General features: G+C 47.2%; 1 long non-coding RNA gene and 1 pseudogene across 2 annotated transcripts in view; both read right to left on the reverse strand.

Annotated features, from left to right (window-relative positions):
- Window positions 1-7,679: 7,679 nt before the first annotated feature.
- Window positions 7,680-8,432, reverse strand: LOC141570478 (immunoglobulin heavy variable 4-30-4 pseudogene; annotated as a pseudogene). The gene is made up of 3 exons (XR_016020840.1): window positions 8,327-8,432; window positions 7,920-8,243; window positions 7,680-7,690 (listed from the first exon to the last, which is right to left on the reverse strand). The product of XR_016020840.1 is annotated as an immunoglobulin heavy variable 4-30-4 pseudogene (transcript).
- Window positions 8,433-13,331: 4,899 nt separating this feature from the next.
- LOC141568176 (uncharacterized) overlaps window positions 13,332-22,122 on the reverse strand; it is a 28,839-nt gene continuing 20,048 nt past the window's right edge. Inside the window, exons 3-4 of the long non-coding RNA XR_016020963.1 lie at window positions 15,643-16,207; window positions 13,332-15,089 (exon numbers count right to left, since the gene is read on the reverse strand). This is a non-coding gene — a long non-coding RNA (uncharacterized LOC141568176). The remainder of the gene's footprint in view (window positions 15,090-15,642; window positions 16,208-22,122) is intronic.

Genomic DNA, 22,122 nt, shown 5'->3' on the forward strand with positions numbered 1-22,122 from the left:
GAAACCCCATTTTAAACTTGATTTTATTGCCCATTGTGTTTGGTAAATTCTCCCAATAGGTTAAGATATTTACAGACACTTCAGCGGTCCTTGCACAAACCTTGTTTTAGATGTTTTTATAAAGAGGAAGGAAGCCCTGGGCCCTCAGAGGAAGCCCGTGCCCTGCTCTCTCCCCACCTGCTCCTGGGGCTGCAGCCCCTGCTGGTGGGACCTGAGCACCCCCTGCAGCCCAGCCTGTGCCCTGCAGGGGAGGGTCCTGTCAGAGCTCACAGGGCATGACCTCTAGCGTCTCTAGTCCAGTGTTACATATCTGTGCCCTGACCTCACAATGCTCCCTCAGGGACACCATAAGCTTTGACCTCATTTCTAGACATAGTGAATTGGCCTCACTAAACCCCAATGACACTGTAGATTGTCCCCAAGCAACGGGACTTATGAAACCTTCAGGGAGTCCCTTCCTGGGGCTGCCAGATGCACTGATACAGTCCTGAGTCCACAGGCTCAGGGGGCTTGGGGGCCTCTCATCTCCTTTAGGTTCCTCTGGATGAAGGTCACATCTGACTATATCAGCAGATACAGACTCACGGAGCTGAAAACCCACTCCACATCTGGGCTTCAGAAGGATACACACACACACACACACACACACACACACACACACTAGCACACACCCTGAATTTCGTGTTTTGCAACTCCCAGTTTGCCTTTCGTCTCTGCAGCTACACTTTGGCACTGTCCCCGCACTGACAGTCGGCCTGGCTGTGTGACCTGCTTTGACAAATGTAGCATACTTTTCATGATTATTAGTTGCCTGTAAATAATTTCATCATTTGCAATTTACCTAAAAAATTTCTTTTCTGATGTTTTAAAGTGGTGACATAGTCACTCATCCATATATGTTAACACTATTTATTTCTTTAGTAATTTCTAGACTCTATTGATTCTTTTCCATGGTCTTGTCTTCATAAAATGCTGACAATTCTGATTACATGCTCAACTTGAACTTGAGACGTCATGAGAGATGCATTGCTGTATCTTTTCTGCCAAATTGCTCATCATATATAATTCATGTTCTTCTGGAGTCAAACTTAGGCATTTCTGTTTCCTGGACTTACGTCACTACCTCTACAGAATGACCCGGCGACAACTAAGTTTCCAGGTTTAAATGTATCACTATCATGGCCTGTCATGGCTCTCTGGGCACAAAATCAATACCTGGAGCAAGGTTTATGCGTCACACCTCCCGTGTGAAACCTCTGACCATCATCTGTGCACGGCCACTGTCAGATACTCCATGAGGAGAGCACAGTCCTTCTGTGTTGTCATTTCGTACGTTATTGATTCGTGCACTTTTCCTTCTTCATGGCAAGAGAAGCTGGGGTATGAAGCTCTGGAATTCACGCGGATTTCTTATCAGCTAATGCTACTTCAACATGAAATCCAGCATTTTAATCAAAGATGACTTTGTGTTTGTTTGTATTCTGTCACTTACAGAAACGGCGGCCCGTGAAACAGCAGCATCCTGTGGGTGACCTTGCGTCTACATACCTGACCTTGTCAGGTTGCTGACGAAACAGAATTCAGCCTCTCACCTGCATGCAGCACTCACAAGGCCATGGGTCTTCTAAGGAGAGAAGAGATGGGAAGACAGGGCTCTGAGGCTGTGGGTGGGGAGGAACCCCAGAGCCTGGCAGGAAATGCCACGTGCCCACACGTTCCTGTGCTGCAGACACGGGGGCCCAGCTGAGGCCCAGCCCAAGTTCTTGTACAGGAGCCCCCTGGGCTGTGTCTCTGTGCCTCCGTGCACAGAAATACGTGGCTGTGTCTGCAGGGTCCATGCTGGTCATTGTTAGGACCACCTGGTTTCTGGAAGTGTCCTTGGAGATCGAGAGCCGGCTCTTCAGAGATGGGCTGTAATACTTATCATCATTCCACCAAATGTGTGCGAGCCACTCCAGGGCCTTCCCGGGGGGCTGACGGACCCAGCCGACACCCATATTAGTAGTGCTCAGTGAGAACCCCGAGAAGGAGCAGGTCAGCGTAAGGGTCTGGGAGGGTCTCACCAGCCCAGGACCCGACTCCTGCAGGGTGACCTGGGACAGAACCCCTGTGGAGAAAACATGAGAAAGGTGAAGCTACTTCTGGACGAGAACTGGAGTCTCTCCATCCCTGAGTGTGTCCTGACCAGAGCACTCACAGGAAGGGACGGTCAGCAGCAGGAGAGTGGAGCAGAGCGTGTCCATGGTGGGGCACAGTCACTGCCCCAGGCCAGGGCTCGGCTTTTCAATCCACGGAGGGGGATGGGGAGATTTGCATGCTGTCACACGGTGCTGACCCCTACGGGAGACTCAGGTCTGTGCAGTAGGGGAGCGAGTCTGTGCTGCAGGAGAAGCGAGCCCTGGGGGTGTTCTCCACGTCTGCTCTCCATGGGGACCCGACTCAGGACAGGGTGCCAGGAGACAAGCCCTCAGAAGTGCCCAGTGTGTGGATGGAGTCTGGGCTGTGACACCCCTCTTCCCACAGACAGTGTCCTCTGTGTTGATGCCCCTCCAGGGACCCTCGCCCTGGGGGTCCTGTCCTAGAGCAGGGGGAGTGGAGAACTGGCTGGACGGTGCTCCTCCTGCCTCCAGGGCTGAGGTGTGAGCCTGGGCAGAGCAGGAGGCTGAGCCCGCTGTCGTGTCCGAGCTTCCCTGTGGTTAGGAGACGGAGGGTCAGTGGACACATCACTCACACTTCCTGTGTGAACAAGTGCAGCTCATGGGCGTATTCCCACTGCGTGTGCACCCCACAGGGTGTTCCCTGCATGGACCTTGTCAGGGTCACAGTCACCTCTGTGGGCTCAGTGACCTCACGTTGGCCTCCCCTCTTCTCACCCGTGACCCAGGACATTCTAGGGCATCCGGTGCTCTGTGTGCCCCTCCACGCTGGCCGTTCTGAGCTCCATGATTTTCCATAACTGTGGTCACTCCCTGTCCTGCAGTGTTGCTGTGAACCCACAGTCCTGTCGTGATTAAACACATGTGGTTTCTGTGGGGTCTGTTGCTGCAGGTTTCGGGGCCAAGAGCATGAAACATGCCTGAGTGACAAGCTATTCGAACACTGCACAGGCACAGTGCCCTCAGCGTCAGGAAGAGCCTGGAGGAAGCCTGCAAAGGGCTGAAAGTGTCAGTCAAGGTCACACCTGATAAGCCCTGGACTTACGTCACTGCCTCTCACAGAATGACCCGGCGACAGGTAAGCCCCATATATACTCGGGTCAATCCATGTTTCAGAATCCTGGGAAGAGTATATGGACCTACATTTGGTTACACACTCAATTTATGATGAAGAAGGAATTGCTTCGAATAAATTGATTTCTTTGAAGTGAGGTAAGTGCATGTAACAAGGAGAGTTTCTCAAATAAAGCTTTTTATTATCAAAAGATGGACTGGTGACAGATAGAAATGAAACTATTATTACTCTGCAATTTGGCCCCTCCCACACATGCATGCACGCACACACACGTTAATGGACTCACACACACATACAGACACACCCTCACACACACATGAATGGACTCACACACATAGGGACAGACACGTGCACAAACTGTTCTCTCAGATCTGCATTAAATTACTGCTGTGTCCAGTGAATGCACAAACTCACATACAACGGAAAACAAATCCACACACACATTAAACTCTTCTGCAAAGGGAAAACTCCATTTAATTAATGGGGTAAAATATATTCCAAGTATAAGATCATTTCATGTGTCACAATGCTAGTTGTACGTCTTCCTTTCCAATTTGGAGCCTTCATTTAAGTTTTTTGGTGAAATTTCTTTGGGTCTGACCTGCACCCCTGTGACGGATGGGAGTGGTGAGTGTGGCATCTTTGTCTTATTCCTCATCTTCGAGGGAAAGCTTTTTTATTTTTTTTAATTTATTGGGGTGACAATTGTTAGTAAAATTACATAGATTTCAGGTGTACAATTCTGTATTACATCATCTATAAATCCCATTGTGTGTTCACCACCCAGAGTCAGTTCTCCTTCCATCACCATATATTTGATCCCCTTTACCCTCATCTCTCACCTACCACCCCCCTTACCCTCTGGTAACCACTAAACTATTGTCTGTGTCTATCAGTTTCTGTTTCTCATTTGTCTTGTTCTTTGGTTGTTTTTGGTTTATATACCACATATCAGTGAAATCACATGGTTCTCTGCTTTTTCTGTCTGACTTATTTCCCTCAGCATTACTCTCTCAAGATCCATCCATGTTGTCACAAATGTTCCTATATCATCTTTTCTCACTGCCGAATAGTATTCCATTGTGTATATGTACCACAACTTCTTCATCCATTCATCTATCGAAGGACATTTTGGTTGTTTCCATGTCTTGGCCACCGTAAACAAAGCTGCAATGAACATTGAAGCACACGTGTCTTTATCTCTAAATGTTTTCAGATTTTTTGGGTAGATACCCAGGAGACGGATTGCTGGGTCATATGGCAATTCTATTCGTAATTTTTTGAGGAACCTCCACACCGCCTTCCATAATGGCTGCACCAGTCTGCGTTCCCACCAACAATGTATGAAGGTTCCTTTTTCTCCACAGCTTCTCTGACACTTGTTACTATTTGTCTTGCTGATGATAGCCATTCTGACTTGGGTGAGGTGATATCTCATTGTGGTTTTGATTTGCATTTCTCTGATGATTAGTGATGTTGAGCATTTTTTCATATGTCTATTTGCGATTTGTATGTCCTCTTTGGAGAAATGTCCCTTCAGGTCCTCTGCCCATTTTTCAACTGGGTTGTTTGTTTTTTTGTTGTTGAGTTGCATGAGTTCCTTGTATATTCTGGATATTAGCCCCTTATCGGAGGCATTGTTTGCAAAAATCTTCTCCCATTCAGTTGGTGGCCTCTTTATTTTGTCGATGGTTTCTTTTGCTGTGCAGAAGCTTTTAAGTTTCATATAGTCCCATTCGTTTATTTTAGCTTTTACTTCCATTGCCTTTGGAGTCAAATTCATAAAATGCTCTTTGAACCCAAGGTCCGTAAGTTTAGTACCTGTGTTTTCTTCTATGCAGTTTATTGTGTCAGGTCTTATGCTTAAGTCTTTGATCCATTTTGAATTAACTTTGGTACATGGTGACAGATAGCAGTCCAGTTTCATTCTTTTGCACGTGGCTTTCCAATTCTGCCAGCACCATTTATTGAAGAGGCTGTCTTTCCTCCATTGTATGTTTTTAGCTTCTTTGTCAAAAATTATCTGTTCATATTTATGTGGTTTTATTTCTGGGTTCTCAGTTCTACTCCATTGGTCTATGTGTCTGTTTTTTTTGCCAATACCATGCTGTTTTGATGATTGTAGCCCTGTAGTACAAGCTAAAGTCAGGGAGTGTGATACCTCCAGTATTGTTCTTTTGTCTTAAGATTGCTTTGGCTATTCGGGGTCTTTTGTGGTTCCAAACAAATCTGATGATTTTTTGTTCTACTTCTTTAAAATATGCCATTGGGATTTTGATGGGGATTGAGGGAAGGCTTTTGTTCTTTCACTGTGGAGAATGAAGTTGTGTATACACTTCATATAGGGCCTTTATTATATGTAACAGTTTCCTTCTATTCCCAGGGTGTTGCATGATATTAAAATAAAAAACCATGTTGAATTTTGTCATTTAATTTTCCTGCATTGATTGATCACCTGGTGGAAGGAGAGCAGTGTCAGCAAGAAATGGTGCTGGGTCAGTGGAAATCCTCCTGCAAAACAATATAACTGAACTCCATCGTATACCATATACAAAAATTAACTCAAAAGGGTTTAAGGACGCGAATATAAGACGTAAAAGTGTAAAATCCCTAGAGAAAACACAAAGGAAAGCTTAGTGACAATGGATTTGGCAATAGTTTATTCAATGTAATATCAAAACACAGGCTACAAGCACAACAATAGACAAATCAGGATAGATGAAACTCAAAATTGTATGTGCATTAGAAAGACACAATGGACATCATGAAAAGCAACTCACTGAATGGTAGAAAATAATTACAAATTATATATCTGATAGTGTGATAATGTCTAGATTGTAAAAGAACCTGTAAAACTGTACCCCAGAAAACAAAACAGAAAAATTTCAAAAAAGTGAAAAATCCATATTAAGAACAACAAAAAAGAGATAATAAATGGTGGCACAGATGTGCAGGAAAGGGAACCCTTATGCACTATTGGTGGTAAATGAATGGGTGCAGCTACTACAGAAAACAGTATGCAGGTTCCTCAAAACATTAAAAATAAACTATCCAGCAATCCCACCTGTGGGTATTTATCTAAACGAAACAAAGTCACCATGTTGCAGAGTTATCTGTGCTCCCATGTTGACTGAAGCATTATGTACCGTAGCCAAGACATGGAAACAGCCTAAGTGTCCATGAACAAGTGAGTGAATAAACTATGTACAATGGAATACGATTCAGCCATAAAAAGAAGGAAATGCTGCCATTTGCAGCAACATAAATGGACCTTGAGGGCATAATGGTAAACTATGTAAGCCACACAGAGAAAGGCAAACACTGTACGATCTAACTTATGTGTGGAATCCAAAGAGAAGCATACAGGAGGGATCGTGTGTGTCATGGCCATGGATGGGGTCGGGCAGTGGGAGACGTGCACGATGGTGAGGAAAAGGTACCAACTTCCAGTTCTGGAGCAGTGAGTGCTGGGATGTAATGGACAACTCGCTGCCTGTAGTTCACACTGCTGTGCGGTGTGTGTGACGTTGGTGAGGGAGTCGAGCCTCAAAGTACTCAGCACAAGGAAAACACACTTTCCCTCCTTGTTCTGTTCTTTGTTTTCTTCTCTTTTCTTATATCCATATGAGATGATGGATGTTATCAAACTTATGTGGTAATCACTTCTGAAGATATGGAGACATAATTTTATTTATAATAATTGTTACTCTGGGATTACAAAATGGTACACACGAAATCTACGTAACTTTACTACCAATTGTCACCCCAATAAATTTTAATTTAAACCAAAAAAAGTAATTGTTACTGTACTGGGTAAAAATAAAACAAATTCTAGTGAAAGGTCCTCTATAAAGTACATGTAGTAACAATATTAGGAGGAAGTACCATCTGCCCCGAAAGTATTGCTGATGGTACATTAACGTGTGGAAGGTATCTGGGCACATTTTAGAGGAAATCATATGCGACATCATGTGCACTGAGAGCACATTTGTATGACTCTTATGTTTGAATGTATTTATTTTTCTAAAACCTGTGGGTGTGTGAGGTTGAGTGTGTAAGTTGTCTGTGCTTGTGTGTGAGTGTCTCTGTGTGTGTGTCTAAGTGTGTGTGTCTGTGAGCATGTGTGAGTGTAAGAGCACGCGTGCGAGTCTATATGTATGTGTGTGTGTGAGTGTGTGTGTGTGTGCTGATCAAGTAGCGTGAGAACAGCATGAAACCTGGTCACTACTTACGTGAGCAGACACCCTCTGGGGCACGTTTTGTTGTGTATTGAAGAGCTTAACACGACGTTTTACGTAAAGTTGTAAAGAGCTCATCTGCTCCTTTCTAGAAGAGCCTTCAGGATGGTCGTCTTATCAATCAATAAATAAAGGACACCCAGTAACTTGGTGAAGGAGTGGTCCCCAGTCACTGCAATATGTCATCTGAAAACAGACAGTGTCCCTTCTTCACTTGTTGTCTGCAGCGAGAGTAAGAGAAAACAGAGCCAGAAACAAGAAGCAAGTGTTGTCCCCGGGGGCAGCTGAGAGCTTAGACAGGAAATCCCTGCTCCAAACAAGAAGCCCCTTCCCCACCCAGGTGCACACCTGTCCTCTGTGGGTCTGGAGCTCCCCCTGGTGTCCCGAGCGCCCCCTGCAGCCCAGCCCCCTGTCCCCTGCAGGGAGGTTTGTGTCTGGGCTCACACTGACTTCCCCTCACTGTGTCCCTCGCACAGTAATACACAGACGTGTCCTCCGTGGTCACAGAGCTCAGCTGCAGGGAGAACTGGTTCTTGGACGTGTCTCTGGAGATGGAGCTGCGGCTCTTGAGGGTCGGGTTATATGCTGTGCTCCCATCATAACATATGATCGCGATCCACTCCAGTCCCTTCCCCAGGGGCTGCCGGATCCAGTGCCAGCAGTAACCGCTGGTTGTGATGGAGAATCCAGAGACAGCGCAGGTGAGGGACAGGGTCTGCGAGGGCTTCACCAGTCCTGGGCCCGACTCCTGCAGCTGCACCTGGGACAGGACACCTGGGGACAAGGAGAATTAGTCTGTCACTCACGTGCAGTCACACCCATCCCACAGACCCGTGTCTGACACCTGAGACCCTCACCTTGGGGGGCTGTCACCAGACACAGGAGAAGACCCAGCAGTGTCATCTTCTTCTAGACCACAGCTCTGCCTTCCCCAGAGACCTCAGCCTGTGTGAGGAGAGAGCTGGGAGCTCACAGCCCCAGGAGGGTTTTACCCTGGAGCCTGAGGAGAAATTTGCATGTGGGACTGTCTCTTCCTTATAAGTGGGGATTAAGTGGGGCCAGTCCCATCATGTCTTCCTGGGTCCTGAGCACATGGATTCCCTCTGAGACTGACATGGCCTTGGTCCGGGATGGGAGAGCCCCTGGTTTATGAGCACCTTGGAATCAGGTCACAGGACGGTCCCATCATTATGAGCTAAGGATGCTTGCTGGATAGACGAGGGGATCACACTGTTTTAATCTCACAGACTATTTAAATCAATGTGAAAGGGCATTAATATATGACACAACGTCTTCCCAAACCCAAAGGAGCACATTGAATAGACTCAGCATTTCCCAGTTGTGTAATCATAGTTTTGTATAAAATCAAAGTTTGATGTCAACTTTAATACAAAGAATGATTGCAAAGTGGAGACCAGCCCTTCTCATGACCTGGCTGAGACCCTGGGCCCTGCAGGTGACTGTGCAGGTGTAGCCTTTACTCGAAGCCCAGCTCCAGGGAACAGGCCAAGCTGGGTGAGGACCTGCCTCCCATGAGGCCACAGCTGCCAGGCAGCAGTCACGAGGTTTTAGACCCTCTGTGTCCCTCCTGTCTTCTCAGGTCTCCCAGGACAGGGCAGCCCCTCCCCAGGTGAGCCACTCATGAAGGTCTTCCATGTTTCTTGACCAGAAAAATGCTCTGACCACCTGGAAACCTCTTTTCCCACTGACTCACAGGTTCTTCTGGATCAGCAAGGGTCTGAGGTGGGTGTGCACAGCGTGAGCTGCGTCCTGGTCACAGAAGGTCAGTTTGTCCCCTGCCTCCCGTGATCACCTGAGGCTGTGGGAGGAAGGAAATATGGAGGCTGATTTCCTGGGAAGTGGCCAAGAGCTCATGGTGGGATAAGACTACAATGAAGGGAAAACCAAAGTGCAAAACAGTTGTATCTTTCATGAAATCACTAAACTGAGGTGAAACACGTCATGGGATTTACCAGCCTGGTAAATGCTTAAACCCAGGTTTGGTTCTCTGAGTCTCGCACACACCCCAGTGTCCTAGAAACCCCTAAATGTGATCACAAATATTTTACTCTGCATGACGTGAACTGGGGCGTCTCTTACAGACTTAGGAAATTTATGGAGAAGATGTGAGATTTCCTCAGGATGATAAATGTCTCAGGAGATCCCGCAATTGACACAAGTGCTGGGAGTGAGGGGTTGCTGCAGCCACGTGGGATTGGGGTGGAGTCTCTGACAAGGGGTGACATCACTGTCCTGCAGGCCCTGGGGGACACATCTTTAGGGGCCTGGGCTCCAGTTAGCTGTGACCAGCATGATGGAAAAGGCAGGTGGCCGCCTGGAGAAAGAAGCTGAGAGAACGTCTCCTCCAGCTGCTCACACCAGTGCCCAGTGCTCACCCACGTGCTCTCCACTCCCACTCCCGTTCCCCTTCCCAAGTGGAGGAGAGGACTGAGCCCCGTCCACGGCCCCGGCCAGCCCCAGTGTGCGGTGTGTCCTCACCTCCCTGAGGTGCGCTCAGACTGGACATGCCCTGCCCCTCCCTCAGCTGTACCTGCGACGATACCCAGAGAAGCATTTCAGGTGAGCGCCTGGAGTATCTCTGTGTCCCAGATTTCCGAGCGCTGTAGAAACCACGGGACCTGGACAAATGGGTCCTGCTGAACCTCCCGCATTCCTCTCATTCACACGCCAGGTGTGATCAGAGGGAAGTTTGGTTACCTGCTTGGGGGACACGTTCAGGTAAAAGGTCAGGGTGACAAAGGGTCTCCCGAGAAGGGCGGGTCCAATCGTGTGCAGCACAGTCCTGTTTGTGTTGAGTGCCATGGAATGTCCTGAGTCCCCGACTGTCCTCCTTGCACCACTGTAAGTCACAGAGGGCCTGGCGCTGATAACACGTGCACAGACCTGGCATCTCCCTTGAGGACACACCCAGGTCCTTGTCATGCCCTGACCCTCTCGTGACCTGACCTCACCCTGTGTCCTCCACCCACACAGACCCACCTCTCACACTGCTCTCCAGCCTCAGGGCCCCACCCCCCAGGACCACTGATCGTGCTCCCACTCAGGGACCTGCCACAGGCTCCTCCCTCTCCCCACATCCTGGAAACACCCCTTCGTTAGGTTCTCATACAGGTGAGCTCCTCAGGACGACCTGCATCATCCATCTTCCTGCAGTGCTTCTCCCACCTCACATGTCATGGTTAGATGCCAACCTGTAATGGAAAATGGATGCACACCTTTCAGTATTTCTGGGGTTGTATTTTGTGGCAAAATGTACATCATATAAAATTGGAGGGTAGTGGGGCTGTGGGATTAGAAAGTACAAATTCGTATTCACAATATAGCCACAGGGTAGGAAACGCAGTTTGGGGAATATAATCAATAATGCTGTAAAGATATTGTAGGGGGTCAGATGGGCACTTGTACATTAGGGAGACCACTTCATGGACTGTGTAGATGCCTGACCACTGCGCTGTAACCAGAAGCTGAATCACATTGAATGTCAACTATAAAGTGTTGGAGACGGATCAGCTCACACAGCGAGACTGTGAGAACATGAATCCTCCAGGTCCAAACCTAGTCTTAATGTGCTGTTGCGTCCTGCACAACACAAGCAGTGGGGAAAGCGAGGGAGGCGGCAAGGGCTAAATTCTATTATAGAAATAAAGAGACCAGAGACACTGAATGCAGAGAAACCACAGAGGACCAAGGGACTCACAGCCTCAAGGGACTGGAGCCCCGAATCGGGTCGTCGTGGGTATTTATTGTTTTTTTACAATAGGCATGACATGATTCTGGGCAGGGTCTGCAAGACTCTCACACCACTGATACAATTAGCATATTTCTAATACCCAATCATATTGTCCCAAAGCAGCCTGTGCATGCCGTCCCCACATGATCAAGGTGCGGTGTGTACAACCCCTGGGGGAGTAGGTTTCTCAGAGCAATTACCTCATGAGTTAAGCGGGAAGCGAGATAAGTTCGCTCAGTTAATGTTCCTTAGCACAATAGGGTGCGGACATCAGAAGCATGCGTCAGCAGCTTCCAGAAAGCATTGGAGGAGGGCCATCCCTCCTAGTTTCACATTAGCTCATGGGGGTCCCTGGGGTCCCGTCTGGCTTAAGTCGTCCCTCCCTTGAGGAATCTTACTCGTCTTTGACCGCAGACCCAGCTTACTGGGACCAAGAGAGGAAACCTATACAACTCAACCCCTAAGAGGGACAACCCCGCAACCCTCTTTCCTTAAGGAAAGGATGGTAGGGACAAACGGTTAGGGTGCTGTGTGACAACAATGTGCCTCTTGCAAGTATTAATGTTTCCTACCATTTAAAACTATTAATTTATTTTACTTCAGTTAGAGTGTCCAGTGCCTTGCAATCAAAAAAGCCCGGGCTGACATGTGCGAATCAAGAGACTCCCGCGTGGGGGAGATGAGGACGCTGGGTGGGGGCAGATCTTCGGGGAGCTGCTGGACAGCTCTGTCCCTGTCCCTTCCCTGTGCCGGGAGAGGGGACCCCAGAAAAGTGAGAGGAGAACTGGCAGGAGGGAGAGGTCCTGGAAGGCTAATGGTATTTTCCTTATTTTAGCGTTCATTTTGTTAAGGTGCATTTTTCCTAGGAAATCACCCATTTTGGTGCAATAGGTTTATCTTATTTTACTTTTAACTTCCCTCTGTTTCCAGAATTGTGACAATTAATGAATAAATGTTGATATATTATTATTTACTAAAGTCTGTGTTTTATTCAGATTCCCACATTCAGGCTCAGTCTCAGGGTTCATCTGTCTGTTAAAGCCCATACCTGTCATCCAACCAGACAGGTGATTGCTGACTGCTGGGGTACCTGTGACAATACTGGGCTGTTATGATAGGAAATGAGACCAGGAGAAGAAACAGGCTGATAAAGATAATGGACACTGTCCCGAAGATGGAGATTTTATTCTCTAGTTTGGGGTGAAGCTGTTGGTTGTTCCACACACAGGAAGTGACAGGACTAGATCCCTAACTTAGAAACATCAAGCTGGTCACAGTGTGGAGGTTGCACTGGACGAGAGAGGGGTGGGAAGCAGGGAGACCAGTGAGAAGAGATGTGAGAGGCGCTCTGGCCTGAGCTGAGGTGGGGACCATGCGTTTGGAGAGGAGCAGGGGTGAGAAGACCAGGGAGGGGCTGTGGTGAGCGCTGCCCTGAGGGTGAAGCTGGCACAGATGCCAGAGTCAGCACTCGGGACTGTGGCTGTGTGGACACCAACAGGAGAGCTCATTTGCCACCAGGAGACTGTTTGCTAGATGCTTGATCCTTCCAGCCCATAGAGGTAGAGAAAGGACTGAGAAGGGAAGAGGGAGGGGGAGTGAGGGCCCATCACGTGTGGGGCAGGAGCTGACCTGCCTCACCTCACTGACCTCACAGCCACCTGAGAGGGAGCGGTTACCCCAGGTGAGGAGGCTGACTTTCCATGTCTTTGTCTGAAGTCACACAGCTAGTACTTGGATGGAACAAAAGCCAGCTCTGCGCCTGTCTGAGGCTCAGGCACTTCCCCCATAAGGAAGGTGTCACCCCAGACTCCATTGTGAGCAGTCAGGAAGCTCTTATCAGTTGTGACCTCAGAGGAAGGGCACATGGGGAGAAGCAGAGATGTGCTCTGGGCTGAGGAGGAAGAGATTTAAAAGGCCCGAGCACAGGCATCGCATGGCTGTGGGGGAGTCGTTGTCACAGGGATCTGGTGCTGCTCGTCCCCCTGTGAAGGGCCAGGCCACCACCTCCCTCCCCACCTGTCCCCATCCCCAGCTGCCTGCCCTGGTCCCACCCCAAACCATCTTGGGTGAGTGCACAGCAAGCTGGACCATGAGGTTATGTGCAGATTTTCCTCTAGTAAAATGACCAAGGTTCCACCCAACACTGCAAGGACTATGTGGGTCACTCTGTTCGTCCAGGACCCCAGTGTGCAAACTCTGCTGGCCCATGTGGGCCCATTTGGGCCTCGCTTCTGGACTCAGAACTGTGTTAGAATCAGTCTTCATTATAAATACCTGTGAAATGGAGGTAGTAATCATCTCTGCCTTATCTGGAAAATGGGAGCAGTGGGTGACATGAGGTGTGTGAAGGGCCTGAAACTGGGTTTATCTCACAACGAGCTCAGTCCCAGGGTCTGGAATCTCTTTAAAGCGGGTGGGTCAGGGAGATGCTCTCTGCTGCCATCTCGTGTTCATTTTGGAATTAACACCCTGTGCAGGTCACCAGGAAAAGTTATTCTCTGCTGCCATCTGGTGTGCATCTAGGGAATGACACCTGAGTGGAGGTCAGGATAAGCTCTTCTTTCCAAAGGCTTCTGAGCCAAGGTGTCAGACCCAGGGCTGTGCCCCAGGTGCAGTCATCTGTACCCTGGGAGCTGCCCGCTGGAATGTGGAGTCCTGGAGGTGAAACCCGGCACTGGGCTTGGCACACGTGAATTAACTGCCTTCCTACCTGTCTCTTACCTATGCTGCCTTAGGCCACCCGCCCCTCTTGGCTGGGGAGCATCCCCAGGGCCACTTTTGAATTAACAGTGTGCCTAGACAGCCTCTGTAAGTCGCCACATCTGGGAGCAGTGGGGTGCAAACCAAAGGTTTATTTTGCTTGTAAAAGAGGCAGCCCAGGAGGGCCAGACCAAAAGTAACCCAGGTCTGAGAGCTGAAAGGTTGGGTATTGGAAAGACCACAGGGAGGCCAAACGAGTTCCTGGCTCGTGCTGCCCGCGCTGCTCAGCCAGTAGTCCGACGCAGGAGCTGGGTCATAGAATAAGCGTTTATGATCAGAGCACCGGTGGTCTGAGAAGGCAGCCGGTTAACACCTCCAAAAACTGCCGTAACATTCTCAGACCAGCCTGGGATATTTAAGGGGAAATCTGTGCGTTCCTCCAGAGTCCACCTGATGGTCTGTATGGAGCTTTCCTTCTGGCGATGTTGTTCTCCAATGTGGTCACCAACCAGGAGCAGTGATGACAGTAACCTGGAAGGAATGCTAGGCCATAAAGACTGTGATCAGTAAGTACAGGGACACAAGTTTTAGGGTAATTATCTAAAGCAGGGACATCCTAAGCTCAGGAACTGGGGCAGGACATTCCAAGCCCAAACCGCAGGGGTGTGGGGGGGGTTGATCAATTGTTAAGCTCTAGGGCAGGGAGAGGTGAGGCCTCTTTAGTGGGAGTCCCAACCAGGCCCTGTTTAAATTCCCCCATCTTATGTTCATTTTATTTCTATAAAATCAGTAAGGTTAGATTAGAGAGGAAACAAATAACTATATTATAAAGACAATTTTTAAATCCAGGGATGCGGGTGACAAGGTCTCTCGCTACTTCCTGCTGAGAGGGCGTAGTCCTTGCCTCTGGCTAACAGAGAGTTCTCTGCTGTTCAGTTCTAGCTGGGAGGGGACTACAGAGGAAAGGTCCTCTGGTTATTAAGTGGCTACTGGCCTGGCTTGTCATCCTCAGGAGGGATGATGGCCATGCCTGGCAGATGGCCATCTGGAGATGAAAACTGTTGTGTTTCAGATGACACAAACTTGTCTGTTTGAAGAGGAGCTTAAGGTCTCCAGCCGGCTCACAGGACAGGAGTGACAGTCTTCCTTCTGGGGGCGTCCTGTGGAGACTTAAATGAAACAGGTTTGATTCAAGGGAAGTGGACCCAGCCACTGACTCCCTGAAGCTCAACAACAGTTGTGGGGCTTGGGACAACTGCAAAGGGTCCCTTTCATTTCTGAGCTAACTGATCTGTTAGAGACTCCTCCCCTTCTAGGCTTTCAGTAGTATTTGGCCTCCTGGCTTTCTGGGGCTACAATATGTAGAGGGGTTAGCCTGGGGGAGGTACTGGTCCCCCATATTTCCTAAGCGTCTGCTGAACCTCTCCCAAGTTAACACAGGACATAAAAGAATTGAGGTCACAATCTAAAGCAACGGGCAGGCCTAGAGGTCTGCTCAGAAAACTTCCAGAGCCCTTTTTAAGTCTGATTTGTTCATTTCATATTTTTTCTCAGGTATAGACCATTGGTAAGGAACAGGCTGAGTAAAATGAGCCCAAGTCTAGGGGCTGTTTTTATCTTTATAACCAAGCAGATTTTAGAGGAAGAAATGGGTCTAGAGTGAGCAGTCAAGACAGAGTAAATGGCTCCCATATCATGATACCAGGGAATTAACAGGCTTACCTGCCACGTGAAGGGTCACCCGCATTTCCTCCTCTGTGATGAGCATGAGCTGTTTCTTCTTGGGAGCCACTTCTTTAGGTTCCTCAGTCAATTACAGCCATTTGCAGGGAAGGAGTTGGTCCCTGCTCCCTTCAGAACAGGGGACGATCCCTCCTCCAGTGCCCTTCAGTTTGCACAGTGGGCATGGCTGCTTTGCAGGATTCTAGCACGCCTTACCCCAGTGGCCTGGGCTTCCACATCCAAAGCAGGCTCCTTTCCCTTTCTGGGGCTGCCGGGGTAGCCCTGAGGTGGCCCTGGCCTTGGTCTGTCTATTAACTGCAGCCAAAAATGTGGCCTGCCTCTGGCCTCATCTACAGTGTCATTGTTCCTTTCTTTTCTCCTTTTCCCTGTCGTGGTTGTTAAAGACAAATAAACAAATCCCCTGTCCTTCTTTTAGGATCTGAGCCTGTATCAGGAATGTAACAGTGGACCAGAACCATTGTATTACCTGGCCAGGTTAGGAAAACAAGCTTCCTTATATTGGCCTACATGTGACACCGAGGAGAACACGTGAACTCCAGCAGTCCTGAAATACACAAGTTTGCATAACTATTAGCAAAAGTCAGTTCTTAGATTTAATTTTCCTGAGTAATTGAAGATCTAATTAAGACAATATAAACATAGAAAATTATTTTGATGATACAGAAAATCTTCGCTTTTCAGACAGAAAACTTTTCTATAATATCAGTAGCAGACCACTAGTCTAACAAACTTTGTTTTATTTAGCAGAGAGAGAAAACTTAACTAATTTTGTACTGTCTTACTTTTGATACTTAAATTTCTTTAAGTCACATTTAGTTTAACCATATATAAAATGTCTTCAAGATTTCTCTTCACAAACCTTCTATAACTTTCCCAGTCCCTCTTGGTTTGTGTCCTCTCACTTATTCAGAAATAATCATACTTAGGACAAACTCCTTTCTTTTCCTTCAAAAATATATTTTTATACCTTATGCATTTTTTTTTGAAACATACATCATTTCCTTACATATTAATGAAAATCCATAACCTTCAGAGCCTTAATTTTTACTGACAACTAAAAGCAAGTATTCAACATTTCCATTAGCAAATCCATAAACACATTTTGCAACCTTTAGAAGTATAGGTTTTTGTTAGCAATATATCTACCAATTTTTAAAAATTATATTTTAAAGGAAATTAAAAAACACATTTACTGACATCGTAAGTTAGCTTTCAGATTTCCTGTGACAAGAAACCAAAAAATAGGTGAACTCAGACTCATCCGATAATTAATATTTCAGCATTTTGTTATTTTGAAATACCTAGATATTCAGTACTTTTTATCATTTAACACAAGTTAGTAAAACTGAAATCTTTTTATTTATAGGTGTTTTTTTTCTGTTTGTTCTGTTTTTTTTTCAGTTGAGGAATATTGGAAAACAGTGTTTTTTTTTCAAGACCCATCGCCAGAAGTCAAGTCATTTTCAATGTAGTTGTGGAGGGCGCAGCTCAGCTCCAGGTCAAGTCACTGCTTTCAATCCAGTTGTGGAGGACGCAGCTCCCTGGCCCACGGGGGAATCAAACCAGCGACCTTGTTGCTATGAGCACTGCACTCCAACCACTGAGCCAACCAGTCGCCTAAAACTGAAATCTTAAGTTACCAACAGATGCTGAGAAACCTCGTCCAAGCATGCACACTCTGTTACTACTGAAAAGTTTTATCTGTTAACATTTTATTAGTTCTTAAGTTTAGGAGATTTCAAAGGTAATTATTACCCAAGCTATTTTTGGACAAATTTTGTGACTGAGATAACATGAATTTATTTTTGTAAACCCAGGCAAAAGATACCATATTTAATGTTAACCTAAAAAAAAAAAAAAAAAAAAAATCTAACTAAAAGTTAAACTAGTCTTATTATCAAATATTTTAGTATCAAGTACTCTAGTTAGTTTTTAGTATTTAAATTTATAAGTGCTTAATCTTTTTTTTTAAGCCAATCAATTACAAACTGGCAATACATCTGTAGGCAAAAACATTATATATAAAACGTACAAACACACATATCACAGATAACATACATATGAACAGAATCATTAACAATTGCAGAGAGGTCCTAAGATCTTACAGTTACCCTTAAAATTTCAAAGATGCTGGAACAAAGGGTGGGAGGTCTGGCTTGAGAATTAGCCACTTGGTTTTAAAAGTGTCTTTTTTTGCTTCCCTTACCTCAGCCTCAGCATTCCTGTTTCCCCTTTTTGCTGAACTATCAGTTTAGTTCCATTCTTTTCAGAGTCTATCATAAAGGCATACATAAGAAATTTCACCCTGTTTCTCAGATCTCTAACAGAAGAATTCCAATTGCAAAACAGTGTAATTTAATGAACTATCAAGCAACCAGCATTCTCCAGAATCTAATGTATACATTGGCCAAACATCACTGTAATAGAACATTAATTTCTTTTTGGTCAATGGCTTATAGCTGTACTTTTGCGAATGTCCTAATATTTTACGCAATGGGCTCCCAGCTGGGATTGAAACCTTACATCCCATGTTTGAGCTTGAACAAATACAGCTACACTTGATATACACTCACACACACACACACACACACACACACACACACACACACACACACAGATCCAAGTATTTCCTGAATCAGACAGACAAAAACCAGAAAAACTAACTTTGGATCCGAATACCAAAACCGAAACCTGGCCAGGCACCAAATTGGGATGCGACAGCGTCTTAATCCATATACATGGTCCGTTGACCATCAGACAATCAGCTAGTGAGCGAATACGGAAAACCAAGTGTGGCCCTAAGGCCACCCAATGCCCAAAGACTGAAACCGAGCATGGTGGCTTTCACAGTGCAGACAACATGCGTGCTTCCCAGACCAGAGGAAGCCTGCAACCAGAGCCCCTTACTGGTGGGGGTATTACGCCTTGCTGGATGTTGCAACCTCACCTATTGACACCAATGGGTCAGTATGACCCCCAGATGGCCTTCAAAGAGGAGCCCCAGATGTTGAGTGCAAAGTCCTCTGGCTGCGCATGCCAGAGCCACCCCGATTTCCAAACCAGAAATTAGAGGCAGGAAACAGAGCCAACGCTTATTCTATCCCAAATGTGCAGAAAAGGCGTCCATGACGGGCAGGCCCTGGCACAAACCCCACCTCCACGAGCAAAATATCTCGGCAGAGGTCGGTCCTGCACCAAGGAATCTGCCCAGTCCCAGGCAGCCCCTGAGACCCTCCGCAAGCCGAGACCTACCGGAGGAGCCCCGAGGCCGTCCCATCTGGGTCGCCAGAAACTGAAACCGGAGGCAAACGAGTCCGGGGCTCGTGTTGCCTGCATCGCTCAGCCAATAGACCGACACAGGAGTTGGGTCATAGAATAAGCATTTATTATCAGAGCACCGGTGGCCTGAGAAGGCAGCGGGTTAACACCTCCAAAAACTGCCTTAACATTGTCAGACCAGCCTGTCGTATTTATGGGGAAATCTGGGCATTCCTCCAGAGGCTACGTGATGGTTCCGGGGGTCTGCATGGAGGTTTCCCTTTGGCGACGTGGCTCTCCAACGTGTTCACCAACCCAGGAGCAGAGACTGGAAAGAATGCTGGGCCTTAAAGATTGTAATCGGCAGGCACAGGGGCACTGTGACTAGTAAGCAAGCGTAAGTTTCAGGGTAATTATCTAAAGCATGTAACTGGGACAGGGGGATCTCCTAAGCTCAGGAACGGGACATTCCAAGCCCAAACCTCCGGGAGTGGGTTGGTCATCTGTTAAGCTCTAGGACAGGGAGAGGTGAGGCCTCTTTTGTGGTGTCCCAATCTGGGCATGTTTCAGAGAGACTAGAGAGAGTCCTGCAGGGTCCAGACTGCAGCCCCCTGGGACAGTTGGGGAAGCAAGGAACTAAAGGCACATATGAAAGACCTGAGAAAACAGTGCAGAGTCAGCCAAGGACACCCCGAGAGATCCCAAATCCATAGGCCACGCACTCAGTCGGCAACTGTGGGCTGGCAGCAGCTCAGCACCCCACACCCTACACCGTGCTTCTATTTCTGTCCCTGTCTGACCTTCTCCTTTGGTCTCTGTCAGCATCTCTTTGACTAGGTTAAAAAGATAGTCATGAAACATCTGCTCTGTCACACCCCCCTGCAGTGACACTATGAAGCCCCTAAGGAACCTTATCTCATCCCTAGCTCCGGATGCCTTATTTACCATTTCTATCTGTCCACCTTTCCTGTACGCGGGGTCTCTGACTCTCTCCTGTGTGTGGTGTTCCCCTATGTATGTATTAAATCTGCTTATTTTCCCTTGCTTATCTGTCTCATGTCTATGTGATTATCAGAGCAGCCAAAAGGAACTTGATGGTAGAGGAAAGTTTCTTCCTCCTTCACATAAGCAAGTAATCAGATAGTTAACAAAAGGTGAGATTTGGGAGTAGATCTATATCACCGCATCATAAAATAAGATTCAACAATTACTTTATAAACTAACTTATTAGTGATACAGGTTAGCTAGCATCCCTAGGTAGACAGGGAGGTCCCTGGTGGAATAAACAAAAGACAGCCATAATCCTAAAACTCCAGGTTTTGAAATCACTCCTTCGCTCCAGGACGTAATATAACAAGGCCTTTAGATTAATCATAAAATTCTTTTTGGCCTGACAAATGGAACAGATCTGATACATAAGAGTGGATTACTTTCCTAATTCCTTTAGGATGGGCAAGCAGCACAAACATGGTAGAGAAATTAGATTAGAAGGCATTAGAAGGTGCCAGTTCCCTTCTTCAAACAGCTCCCCTTCCCCAAACAGGCAAGGGAAGATATAAAAGTAAGGGCTTTTGCCTCCGTCACAGGGCCACCCCCATTCGGAACCCCCTCCTGCTCGGGAGCTCTGACTCTTTGCTTGCAATAAACTATCCTCTTTTTAAAACTCTCTGCCTCTCCTGGGTCCGTGTTTCCATTCTTGGGTCTCACGAGACACGATCCCAGCCCACACCCAGAAACTGCCGGCAGATCCAACATCATCTACATTAATTGGGGAATCACAGGAAAACATTCCTCCATCATTATGACTGAGTGATTAGATAAATGAAATATAGAAGAATTTACCAATTTAACTTCTAGATGTGAAACTTTCATAAAGTTTCAAAGGTTGGTAAGAAGAGGACTAAAACTTGCCTTTGGGACTATTGATTTAAAGCTGGTTGTTAAGAAACAAGACTCAGAAAGAACCTTTGACCCACCCCACCCCCATTTCTTGCTTAAGAGATTCAGATGGAAAAACCTGGTTTAGGAAGGGAAACTTGGCGTAAACTCCTTAGCATAAGGCGGGAAGATGCCCAGTGGATACTGCTGACCACCCTTCCCCCGAATCCCATTATTTTCTGAGTTGCAACAATTTACCTTCCATGAGTGTGCCACTCTTCCTAAATTACCTGCAAAGCACCCAATCTTGACAAGTATGTGAATTCCTCATGCACATATATTAAAATTTGATGTATGTCATTAATCTCATTTTGTTCATTTGATGATTAGCTCGGCTAGAAGAAGTTGTTACCATAGGCAGAGCGAACAGTGCCTCAGGGAGAGAGGGGAGGAAAGGAATGAAGATGTGAGGCAAAACAAGGAAAAGAGATGAGATGAGATTATTCTTAAGAAATGGTGCAGCTACAGCTAATTGGAGTGGGTTAAAACACTATTAGCATTCCTGGCAGGGGAGGCAGGCTGTGGTGGGATCCCAGGGTTTGGCCTGTGCACTGGGGCTGAAGGGGCCTTGGGGACTCCACTCCAGGTGCAGCATCTGCAGGGGGAGCCGAACACCAGGCTCCTGGGGCAGCTTTGCTGGAACAGGCTCCCCCCTGCACAGCTGTGGTAGCTGGACATGTCCGGTGGGTTGGGGTAGAGTCACTCAGCTTTTCCCTGGCATAAGGGGTCTCATCCAAGGCTGGGGCCACTCTCGGGTCCAGAGTGCTGGCCTGGTGTGGGAACTTCAGTCTCGTGGAGGCCTAAAGGCATATATGGAAGAACTGGGAAAACAGTGCAGAGGCAGCCAAGGTGTGGGGGCGGAGCCCCAGAGAGTAGTTTCCAGGCTCTCGGCCTCACATAGAAGGTGCTGGCTCAGGTAGTAAATGGCCAACTGTGATTGCATGGCCATCAGCTGTGGCTAGTTGGCCGTCAGCTGTAACCAGTGAGCCATTGGCCACGAATATAACTGCTGTGGCTACGCTAGGAGAAGGAAGGAAGAGAAGGAGAAGGAGAGAAGAAGGATGGGGCTAGCAAGAAGATGGCGGCTGGGCTGGCAAGCGTGGATGGCGGTTTGCGGACAGTGTGTATCCAGCCTCCAGTGAGAGTATAGTGCCGCCAGAGAGAATAAAGTGGTATGACTCCCCTACCTATGGCTCCGTGGGTGTTCCTTTTTGGCCTCACCATATCCTGCGTTCTTGTATGGGGAGCGGGAGCAGAGACCCC

The sequence above is a fragment of the Rhinolophus sinicus genome, chromosome 3 (genome assembly GCF_057876585.1).
Source record: "Rhinolophus sinicus isolate RSI-liver-muscle chromosome 3, RSI-T2T, whole genome shotgun sequence".
Lineage (NCBI taxonomy): Eukaryota > Metazoa > Chordata > Mammalia > Chiroptera > Rhinolophidae > Rhinolophus > Rhinolophus sinicus.